A 12,095-nucleotide genomic window follows, 5' to 3' on the forward strand; every position below is an offset into this window, starting at 1 on the left:
GGGGTAAATATTATAAGACAAATGCTGATACAGAGAGACCATGTGTTTACCAGGCATCTAAGTGAGATAGACTGAAGCCCTGCTGTCTGTTGGGACAGGGCAGCTCTACTTTGGACAAATTAATCTCCAGTAAAGATGACTTAGATCAACTTTGAAAAACACTAAGATGAAAACCCATAAAATGATTACGAACGGCGGCCAGAATGACAAGTATTATCAACAAAAATTAATCAGGTGCATCTTTTCATGAACTCAATTAATAATGTGCAACAACGGGGTCTTTTTTCCCTGGAATGAAAATTAATTAGCAGGGGAAGGTCACTCGGAGATGCTGACATCACTCATCAGGCCGCTGTGGCAGTTCTAATTATTTGTCTTCCAGGCTTGACTGATCAAAAATTATTGCCATACCTGAGCAACATTTAGAAAAAAAGCTTTGTTTAAAGCGCTTTTAATTAGACCTGCTATTTGATTAATGCCGTGTAAGCGCTCAGGATCGGCCCTCTTATCAGCATTTCTGACAAGTTTGCTGGGTATTGTTGTGTGAAAGACGTTTTACTGACGCTAACCGACTGTTTAGTATCTAATTCGTTCACTTTAGTTGCAATTAAAAAGCTATTTACTGTCGGAGCACTTGTTGATATTAATATAGATGTTGTAAACTTTGACAAAGCGGTGTATAGATACTTGAAATAAATGTGGCATTAAGTGATAATAAGTAACTAAACTTGCATTATGTGGATACTAATAATCTGCAGTATCACACACTAACACAGTGTTGTTATGAATTGTGCAATGATCACCCAAGTTGCTCCCTGCACATTCTTAGAGAGTGTGGCTCTAAGGTCCCACAATTTATTGCGTTGTCGTCAGCTATAATTAATAACAAAAGACAAAGGTCACACTAAGCCAACATGATTACCTAACCCCTGCCTGATAACATATCTAGGCCCCTTGGTCACATAGAGAGAAGACTTGTCAGAAAGCTGTATTATGATCAAGCCTTTATCAAGCTCTTGCGTTTTTCCACAGAGTTATTGTGTTGACTCGTTGCCTGAACTATCTTCAACCCTTACTACATCAATTCACATTACCTGCAAATTAGCAAAGTTCTACTTTCAAGCTCACAGTACATTTGATCCAAATAGACTCTAAATGCCATTTCTGTTCCTATTAACCTACGGATCGGTGTGGCAGATATTTTCATGAGGTTGCTGGGGAAAAAACACGAGGCTAATGGCTTGGTTGTGACAGCGCTATTCATGATGATTTATGATTCTGTGTTTAAGTTGATTACTCCACTGCTGACTCGGAATACTATTTCAATTAGTGCACTGAAGGTCACTCCACGAAATCCCTCCATAATCTATTCCTATTAACACTAATGCGCCGAGTATCCATATCTGTTCACCCTTGTTGATTCAAATCATCCCCACTCCTAACGGCCAGCTTGTTTACTAGTTTACTGGTTCGGACGTATCCTAGATGGTAATTTTCTCTCCTCCGTGTATCATTAATGTCTTCAGTCTTGACACATAGCTAGGAGGGACATCTCAATAGAGCTTGGGTGCATTTTTATGGCTTTTATTATTTCTAATTTGTTTTACAGATCAAGTGATATTTATGCTGAATGAAATTGATCCTGAAAGCCCTATAGGCAAACGTGGTAATATTGTGAGGTTAGAAAGCAACAACGTCCTATTACTTGTCATCATGAGAACCAAAATAGCCTAGGCGTGATCAAAATTTTAGAGGTTTAAATTAATTTTACATCACTTTCATTCATACTCCCACTCACCCATGCAGAGGAGGAAATTAGCTACCTGTATTTAATCTAATATGTTCCCACTGTAAGCGCTGGTGGACATGATAGACTTAATCAGTTCACACTGAATCAAAAAGCACACCAGACAGCACTTAGCGAGGAACAATGTATTAAGTTTCAAAGACAGGGTCTATGAGCATACTTTATTTTACAGGAGACTCTTACAGTACAAATAGGCTAACCATCTGATGTAGTTGCTTTAATTGCAACTGAAGATATAAATCAGAAATTGGCAACTAATTTAACACTAAAGGTTTATTGCATATTTGCCCATAAACTTTTAAGTTTCTAGTTGTTAGGTTCAGCAGCAAAACATTTTATTACATTTTAAACAAACAGACAAAAATCTGTAATGAAAAAGGTTAGAGGTTTAACAGCTCTTATCAGGCACAACAGGCCTGTAGGCCTGAGGACAGGAAACATCCTTTTTTTGAGAGAAGGGTAAAAGTGCTGACATTGTCAACAGTTGATGAGACTCTATCCAAGGGATAGGTGAAAACACTTGGGCACAGTGACATCAATTTTCAAGATGATTTAACTCCATGCTCCTGTGTTGGAGGAAAGAAACTTCAGACCCCTGATTTACCTCCGATGACAGCCACGCGGCCCCCGAAACAATGTTTCCAAGGCTACTAGCGAATGACGAGTGGTCACGTCTGTACAGCCGTCCCCATTGGTTTGATTTATGTGACCGGGATCCAATAAAAATGGCAATCAAATCAACCCAGCCACTTTACAGGTAGAGGGCTGTCTGATTGAGTTGTCGAAGGCATGGCTGAGGCTCAGAATGATTATGCCAGGAAACGGAGAAGGGTCCATCTCTCCGCACCCAACAAGGACACCATACATCTCCCCATGCAGCTTTCCTACTCCACTGTGAAATGTATCCAAAATAACTGCACACCTACTGCTTGCCTGCCTCCCCTCTCTGAAGGTTATTTGTCGTCTGAAGGACTCTCCCTGTCAGCGTATGATGAATACCATGTACACAGACAAGAGCAGCGTCAGGTCCAGGATTAGCCGGAAAACTCACTGATCTGTGAATAACCTAAAAAAGAGGAGCTGAAGATTAGCAATGATGCTTTTAGGAATGATCCATCAAACTCAACTACCTCAGTCACTCAAATGAATCATCTCACTTGATTCTTTAACCCAGGAGAAGTACGAGTGACTGCCGCACTACCTGCAGGTCACGGAGATCATTTTGAGGATGTTTATTAAATCAGTGCTATCAATTTTCTTACTGATCATCTTTTATCTGTCCTGTCCTTGGGGATGAGTCAAGCACACAATGATGTTAAAGGTTGCGGTATTCAACTTATGGCTTACCCATTCAACCTCCAGAGCTCTGCTGGCAATATTGAATTACAGCCATTGCCACAACATACAAATTGATACCTGAAATATGTGCCATATTGAGAGGGCCTGTCACTAAAGTTAAGTCACTTCTGTTAACAAAGCTACTGTACAAAGCAGAACAAAAAATGAGCAAACAATAATTGTGAACTATTTGCCTTGGCTTTGAACTAATGACAGTTTAGGCAGGCCTGTTTACTGTGCATGAGGAAGCACACATTCAGGAAGTAAATTGGATCAAAGTACAAGCAGCTGCTTAAGTACTTACTCGCTTCGATAAGCAGAGTGAAATCACCATCATTGTTGCATTAGAGTGACTTGCTTCAGTCACCGCCAGGAAAGGAGACAGGAAGAGGAGAGGGGAGCTGATAGTGTACCAGCTCCATGTGTCATGAAGGAGCCACTGGCTTACAGCCAACCTGAGAGAGAACAATTGAACATCATTGTGGAGTCTTTTTGTGTTGGAAACACAATCACCTTGTTAGAGAACAGAATGCATTGTACAACAGGTACAAACACATCCTCTGGAATAATAGCCAAGCACATTCAATTTAGCCAAATCAGTCTGCACATTTCAAGACATACATTTGTGAATGTGTTTTTTTTTTCCTTTGGCTCTAGCAATTACTACATTTTTATTTCACTGCAAAGTCACCTACAGCAAAAGTCACTGGGATACAAATTAGAACACAGAATAAGTATATATTATAATAATCAAACAAGCAAGTGCTATCACAGATGAAACCAAGGTCCTATCAATATTTTCTTTTTAAGGGTTAAGGCAGAGAGTGAAAACAAAAATCATCTGATTCAGAGAATCTGAAATGATCATCTGAAGTTTCCACTGAACTCTGAAGACCTTTCCTCTCCAGCCACACACGGAAAGTTCAAGGATTGAGCAAGTCAGTTGAACTAACATGCCATGGAACAGGAAATAGCCATTCATTGATTTTGTGTGTGTCCAGAAAGATCAATTTTATTCTTCCTTTGTTTTCAGACTACAATGCACTAAAGCTCCTGCAGCAGCAGGATGTGTTTCGTACAAGCACAGTCCAAATGAAGCTATAAATCAAGTGTTGGAGCAGAAACACATAATGTCATCCCCCATAGGCCGCGTACTGTACACCACCTCACCTCAAACTCTTCCGTTCTGCTTTCATTCTGTCTGTACAAACAGTCTGACAGTGTCTGGCAAGCTAATTAATATGATTGTCAAAATATCAAAACACTATAAAAAAAAAAACTGTTCAGAAGACTGTTCAGATTCACTACATTTTGGATCTGCAGGTGTCCTCTTACTCTTAACTCTTCAAGAAGTCATGTTTAGATTACAATGTATTGCATTCGCTTGTTTATGATCCTTCTGTTATACAGTTTGCTGATTAAGTGTACGTGTGCACGCGCACATGTGCGTGTCTGAATGAACTGACACTTCTTTAATTGTATTGCTCTTGTGCTATCTTAGTAGCTGGAGTTAACTCATAAAAGTGAAGTCTCAAGCAGATTCCCAGCGTCTGCCTATTTAAGATTCATAGAAAAGACCATCCACCCCAATCAATATCTACTTGAGATTTAAGTTGCATTATGTGTCCCCTTCACAGGCATGATTTAAAACATCAGCACAAAGTATTCTTAATTTTATTGCCTGCCGTAAATTAAAATTAATGATGCTGACATCCACAATTAACAATGAAAAATGCAGATTCTTATAATTACTTTAGCAGTAATATTGTTTTCAGCCCAGGCTCAAGGTGCTCCTCATATGCTCCTCAACATTCAGTAAAACACAAAAAGACAGCTTCATTACATTTTATTTGCTATAGGAAACAAAAAAAGGGTCTAACAAAAATCCACAGCTCATTTGGGAATATCTCGCCATGCATAATTAAGCAAATTTGATTGGAATTAAGCATGACTTCTTTTGGTTGGGTTTTAATGAATGCAAATCAGGCATCTACATCCCTAAGATTAATTTCAGCCAATTAAAAAACAAAGCTTGTTGGAAAGTGTAAAAGTGTTCAAAGCAGGGCAGCAAAGCAGTTTCTCTCTCCCTCTCCCGTTCCCTCTCTCTCTCTCCTCATCTCATCTTCATAACTTGCACTCAGGAGAATCCCCCCCTCAACTTTGATCATTAGCATGAAGTTACAGGCAAACAGTATGAATTCAAATGTGGCTGAAATGCCCTGCCAAGATCCTTATACCTTTTTAATCTCAAAGTTGTACCCCTTAATAGTTTCTTTACACAATTATTTTTAGAATACATTGTATTTGAGTTTTAACACTGGCTGGACAATAAGGATATGTTTTAGTCAGAAAGTTACTTAAATATAAATCTATATATATTCAAGTACTGATACAATGTGCTGGTTTCTCACTTGTGATGCAAAGGCAAACTTGAGAGCGTTAAATATGTCATTGTTCTGGGTTTTGACAGGACAAAATATGACAATTATTCTGCATTAGTTTGCCCACAATAATGTTAGCACAACCTGAAATCAACCTTTATCAGTGTTCAAGAGCATTCAATCCATCTGACTTAAGCACTCAGGAGATCTCATCGTGGTATTTTCCATGTGAAGGCACCATTGCACACCAGACCAGTGACAAATAACACAGCTCACACCAATAACAAATGTCAGTGTCAGGCAGTGTTTGTGGCTTATGTAGGTGTTAGTCTCATTATGACAGCCTTACATTACCCTCCGTCTTCAATGTTATGCTGTTTTTGCACCTATCAATGCTGCGCACAACAGCACTGAGTAAATCCTGATTATTTGGAGAGTCAGACGTAAACGCTAATGATTGAGGGCAAGCAGGCACCTTCAGGCTAATGCTAATCTGCCTGCACATTGCTCGGAGAACGGCGTGTACATTGATTTGATCTCTCACATCAAAAGACAAACAGTGGTGCAAGTCAGCACTTCCCCAGTCAATGTCATTCCTTGAAGTGATTCCCCCACACGTGCATCTTCATGGGCTCGCGGAGGGAGGGAGGGAATAGAGAATTAGGCAATCAGATCTATTGGCATTTCTTTAAAGGAGATTCATGGTGAGAGGAAAGGGTAAAAGTGAGGAAAAGTGTTTCCCCGTTCACCTGCTAGCCTGAGCCAGTTCTGTAATGCTTGCTGTGTTTAGATTGCATTAATCCCTCTGTCTCTACCTGTTACAGAGCTTTCATTAATGTTGTCTTTTAACATCAAGTCCCCTGCAGAGTGGGGAATAAGTTGAGAGTGCTCAGAACTCTGCAGAAAGTTCAAAGCGCCACAAGAAACCCTTTATGTGTTCCCTTAATCATTCAAAAGCCCATCCTAGTATGCCACTTGCGTAGCTCCTCCATATGACGAGAAGAATTAATATTTGGCCTCTGATGCATTCTTTTTGAAAGAATAAAGGAATGTGAAGGAAAAGCATTATCTATTCAAGGAGCACAGGGAATACTCTGACTGTGTCTCAGTTCTGTTGTAGCTGCTGCGTCTCATTTTGTCTATCACAGATCACAGGGCTGCAGACTGGTATGTTTCTGAGGGAGAATGGAGAGTGGGAAATTGTACTGTTTTATTAGAACCCTGTGGGAGAGTTTTGTAGAGGCAAGCATGCCATTGAGCCTATTTGCATCATGCTAGCAGTGAATAGATATGATAATATTGTGATATTTTGGAATCACTCCCACAAAAGTGGTTTATGTGATGATTTTTCTGCGGTGAGAGGCTTTGGCCCCTTCCTGATATCAGAGGGATAAGCCCACACAGCTGTTTGTATATTAATTTTTTTTCCCTAAAACATTACAGATCTATACTGTTAGACTTTAACTGATAATCACCAATCCAGTCAGAAAGACTTGCCAAAATATAAGAAGAAGAAGAAGAAGAAGAATCATTATTTTGCCAGTGTTCTCTATCATTTGTTCTATTTCACTTCTTAGTATTTCTTGTCTGTTAGTTCTCCCCGTGTTAATGTATTAACTCTGATGCCTTAGGCTTTTCATTTCATTCAGTAAAGCCTCATTGCTATAGAGTTGGCCTTATGCTTACTTTATGCACCAAGGACCACACATTCAAGTTCACTAGAGCAGACCTATGCGCCTTTTGAAACATTTGGACCGCGTTATTATGAAAGTATAGTGTTCGTACATTTGTAACTGCAATTGCAACTCAGCCATCAGTGTAAAATTTGCTATTCTAAGTTTCCTGAATGCAACCAGACAGAGAGAGCGGGAAAAATGTGTGTACCCTTTATTTTCACACATAATAACACAACAGAGATTATTATTCAGGGGGTAAAACCAGTGAATGGCTATTCAGTACATTTGTTTCAGATTGTCCTAGTAGAAAAAACTGAGAACTGGAAAAATTTTCACAAAGCCTTTAAACATTCTTTGCATTCAGTGGTGGCTTTTAAAAGCATTTTAATTAATTTTCATTAGATTGCATTGAACTATTTAAAAAGAGGGTACTGTCTGCAAGGTGTAGGGCTAAATTGCATGGAGTGAAGAGATGTTACTGAGAGATGGGAAGCCCAAGGGACAAGCAGGAGGACAATGCTGTCTCTTGGGAGAATTTTATGCTGCTGAAGTGAATTTGAATGCATAAAGGAGAACTCCGGTAAAAAGGAAAGGGGGGTACAGCAAAGCCTCTGTTCTCCTGGTCCCTTGTGTGGGAAAAGAGGCAGATTACGCTATGTTTTTTTTTTTTCTTTAACTCTGGCCCTATTCTCAATTACCAATTTTTGCATTTTAAAGTCTGTAATTTGTGAGTACATTTGCTCAACAATTGCATATTTTACCCCCACTCATCACCCTGTAAGTGTCAAACGTGTTGCTCTTCAATGGTAGTCCATTTATTTCTAATGAAAGAATCCATTACCACTGCACAAATCTGTTACAGATGCATTGCATTGCAGTAAAAGTGTTCAGCACAGATTTATTGCTTCCACTAAAGAAGTTACATGTTTCCGCCTAGTTAGTTCGTTTTTCTGCCTCTCTGTCGGCTAGATATCTCAAAACCTCAACAGATTCGCACAAAACTTGGTAGACAGATGGGTTTTGGGCCAAGAAGTGATGGAATCATATTCTGGTAGTGCTCTGGATGTAGGATTTTTGATAGAGGACTCCCTTATGTTAGCTGTAAAACTTGAACCTGACTAGATCTTGGTAATTTGTTTTCAATGTCAGAAATTAAAATGTTAATGTTAGAATTGCAAGAGGTTTCCACTGTCTGTGTGCCTCACAGTTATACATATGCCCTGATTATATATGTCTAAACTGAACTAAATAGTTTTCTGTGACAGCTTAAGTAAAAAACACAACATTACACTACACGGCAAAAAAACAAAAAAGAATGCAACGTATTCGTATCAGCACATTTTCCTGCTCAGGCAGGCAACGCCCCGCACATTCTCCCTTCTTAGTTTTCCTGTTTGGTCTGCCCTCCTTACTTTGTCCCTTATCTGAGCATCATTCATTCCTCCTCCGTGATCCTGCACTTGGCTGTGGTCTGCGTGGCTTGGCACCCTCCCATTCCTCCTCTACCACACTAAAGACACTGCTCTGCACTGTTCTTTGTCTTCAGCTAAACACAGAGGGGATGGGGTGTGTGAAAGCATTACTTTTTTGATATGCAGCAGCCTCACCTGTTTGCATTGCACCTTGCTATAAGAATGCAGCTTATAGTGCGTAACATAATACTTTAAGGTAAAAAATGATGTGCAAAACAATATTTAGATTCTATGTTAACTTTTTCTTTCTTCATAAATAAACTGTGTGACCTTTGTGGGCATTTGCAGTATCTCTCAAAGTTTAGTCAGTGGGCCCTAATTGGTCTTTGAGCCAAGGATCTCAGAGTAAATAAGGAATGGTTATGTTTTACACTATACAGTATGACTTACATGCTTTGCTTGGATGACAGTACAGTAGATAAAATTCAATACTGTATCAGCAACAGAGATAATAATTTTGTAAACAAAATCAGATGACTTTGAGGTCCATGACCTGAAAACATCTGAGAGACAGGCAGCGTCATGTAACAGTATGTTTTAAGCATGAACTAGATTGCAGTTGATGTGTTCTGTGTTCCTGTAGAGGTCACTGTTGTGTGGTACCTTTGTGTCACATTGGGACATTATCAGCAGCCCTAATGCCTTCCTTTATGGAGTCAGAAGCAAGTACTGTGACATTGAAATAGACTAAGGCAATGTGAGCAGGAGGAGGATTACAAACTTATTTTTTTTTTTGCCAAGCCATAATGTCTAGTACAAACAGCATTGTTTTAAAAGGAAAAGTTTGTTGGTGCCTAATCTGTACAGTGATGAACAGTAATTATTTTTTATGCCAGTGTTAATCATGCTGTACCAGTAGTAAGTTAATTTGGACCAAATAAAAAATCTTATGTACATATGTCTGAAGCCATCTTAGAATTGTAGGATTATTTTCTCTCTGGAAGAAACACATTATGTTAATCACAAAATCCCCATATTTGTGTATCTTCGGGATGATTGTAGCAAGCAATTATGACTGGGCTTTATTACCAAGAACACAAATGAGATACTATGAATGAGTTCATCCCAAGCATTTGTATTTGCCATTTAATTCTAAAATCCTTGTTTATTAAACTCCAGTTGCACATATGAATCAACTCTTTGGCATTAATCATGAAGTACAAGGGCCCAGATGGTACAATCTTAGCCAAGCTTGAATTAATATGAAAGGTTGAATCGCTGCTGCATTGAGATCCTCTCAAGGATCTTTGAAGAATGACATGAATAATCATTGTTGTTGGATGCATAGTTTATTAAGTCAGCAGAGCATAGTGACCTACTGCAAACTGAGAGATATTATAGCACACGGTGCTGCCCTGCCAAGACTTTTTGATGTATTGCAGCTTTGATACTAAAATGAAGAATGGCTTCTTGTACTAACTTGTAATATAAAATTTTAGTATCTTATCATGCACCGTAATATCAGTATCATATGGTGATCATGATAAATAAACATAATCATGACCACGTGACACACTAGCAATGGCTACACGTCACTGATTCCTTTCATTTTTACAGCCTTTTAATGCTGTTGAACTGGTGAGCAGTTTGCGTTAAGCCTAATTTGCCTGTTGGTATTCATGTTAATGATAAAATGGTCTGATATCCTGGATTGGCATCGTTGCTGATACTGACAGACATGAACGATCCATATTAAAGTGCTAGTGAGTAGCAGGTGAATATAGTGGAGCATTTAGCCGCTAAAAAGCCAAATATTTCCCTCGGTAGTTGGTAGAGACCAAAAACAGAGCTAAAAGAAGAGTGAATATTTGTCAAGTGGTCTGTCACTGCTGAATGTGTAAACAAGTAACTTTTTGCTAATAGGCTAGCCATATCAGCTTCAAAGGTGGCCAAAGAATCTGTTATTGGGTTTAAATCATCAAATCATCAATAAAAACATTACAATTAAAATTTACACATACCTGATCTAATCTCCTACAATAGGTAGTGGAGTTACACCTTCATGTTATCTTAGACACAGAAAAATATTTTCAATTTGCTCCACAGAGTAAGGAATACAGATTTTAAGTAAATTCATAGATCTTGATATGCAGTCATTAATTGATCAATAGTAACAAAGAAAACAGATTAATGTTTGAAATATAAGTCAACACAAGGTCAACCTAACACTTTTCATCTGTTCTAGTCATTGTATTATACTTGATTTTAAGGAGAAGTCCTCAAACCTCAACGAGCAGGTTGTTTGTCCCTATGACGACCGCCGGTTTCAAACAGGAAACAGTGTTCTCCTGCATCAAGTGTTATGTGTTTTGTCAACCTATCCATCCACTCAAATCTCCTCCAAGTGTGGAATTTGTTGCTCTTTAAGCTACGCTTCTGTCATAATTATAATAGCCGCTAGAGGTTGCATAACAATAAAATGTAACTATGGGTTGTAATAAGCTGCTGGCACAGATGACCAATGGGGTTGTTTTTCAATGGGGTCTTGTTTTTAAATGTCTCATATGTAATGTTACCATGACCAACTCCATGTATCTTATATCAATATAATTCAGTAATGATAAGAGGAAGAGGAAAATGAGGAGAAGAACTAGTACAGAATAGAATAACAAACAAAGGGGTCACATGGCAAAGCTGATGTTTCTACTATGTTCTGTAAATGACATTAAATTACACCTGAACATATCGAAACCTGTGCAGGTTTATGATTTATTAGATGAATATAAATCCTGTCACTGCTCATTATAACACACTATATAATCCTGTTTCTTTTCTTCTGTACCAAACAGTCCTCCGCTTTGCTTTAGCCTCACACTTAATGTATTCCATCTTAGCTGACTTCTTGATTCCAAAGGACATTGCATCTCATTTCTTGTCACTTGTCTCCTAAATTCCTAAAGGTACAATTAGCATTTTGTTTGACGAAATGTTGAAAGGTTCATAGATTGATATTTGCAAAAATGTAGCAGGGTGTTTTTTTCCAAATGCAAATTCTGACATTTATTAACTTTTATTACAGATACTGTGTTTATGGATTGTAAAACTCTGCATAGATTTAATGGGAATAAAGTAAAATTACAATGTTTAAACACAATCAGTATGGCAAACCAGCAAGTGTGTAATTTAGTGTTGTGTGGCAATGAAATGTTTTACGGGCCTTGATTTATGTCCTGTGCATGGCATTTCTAATGAGAGAGACCAACATTGCAGTGTGCCTGTGTTCCAGGAAACTACATTTACAGCAGATCTTTTTTCTCAAGAGTGTTTTTCCCCTGTGAAATAATGTCAGCACTTTCCCACCTTCAAAGTCCTTTTGTTTCCAGATCTATTAACAATTCTAATTGTACAGGAACACTTGTTAAGTAAGGCTGGCAAATAAAGCAGGAAACGCATTATTTCCTTTTAGTGCAGATTAAAGGTA

This window comes from Lates calcarifer, linkage group LG1 (assembly GCF_001640805.2).
Source record: "Lates calcarifer isolate ASB-BC8 linkage group LG1, TLL_Latcal_v3, whole genome shotgun sequence".
Classification (NCBI taxonomy): domain Eukaryota; kingdom Metazoa; phylum Chordata; class Actinopteri; family Centropomidae; genus Lates; species Lates calcarifer.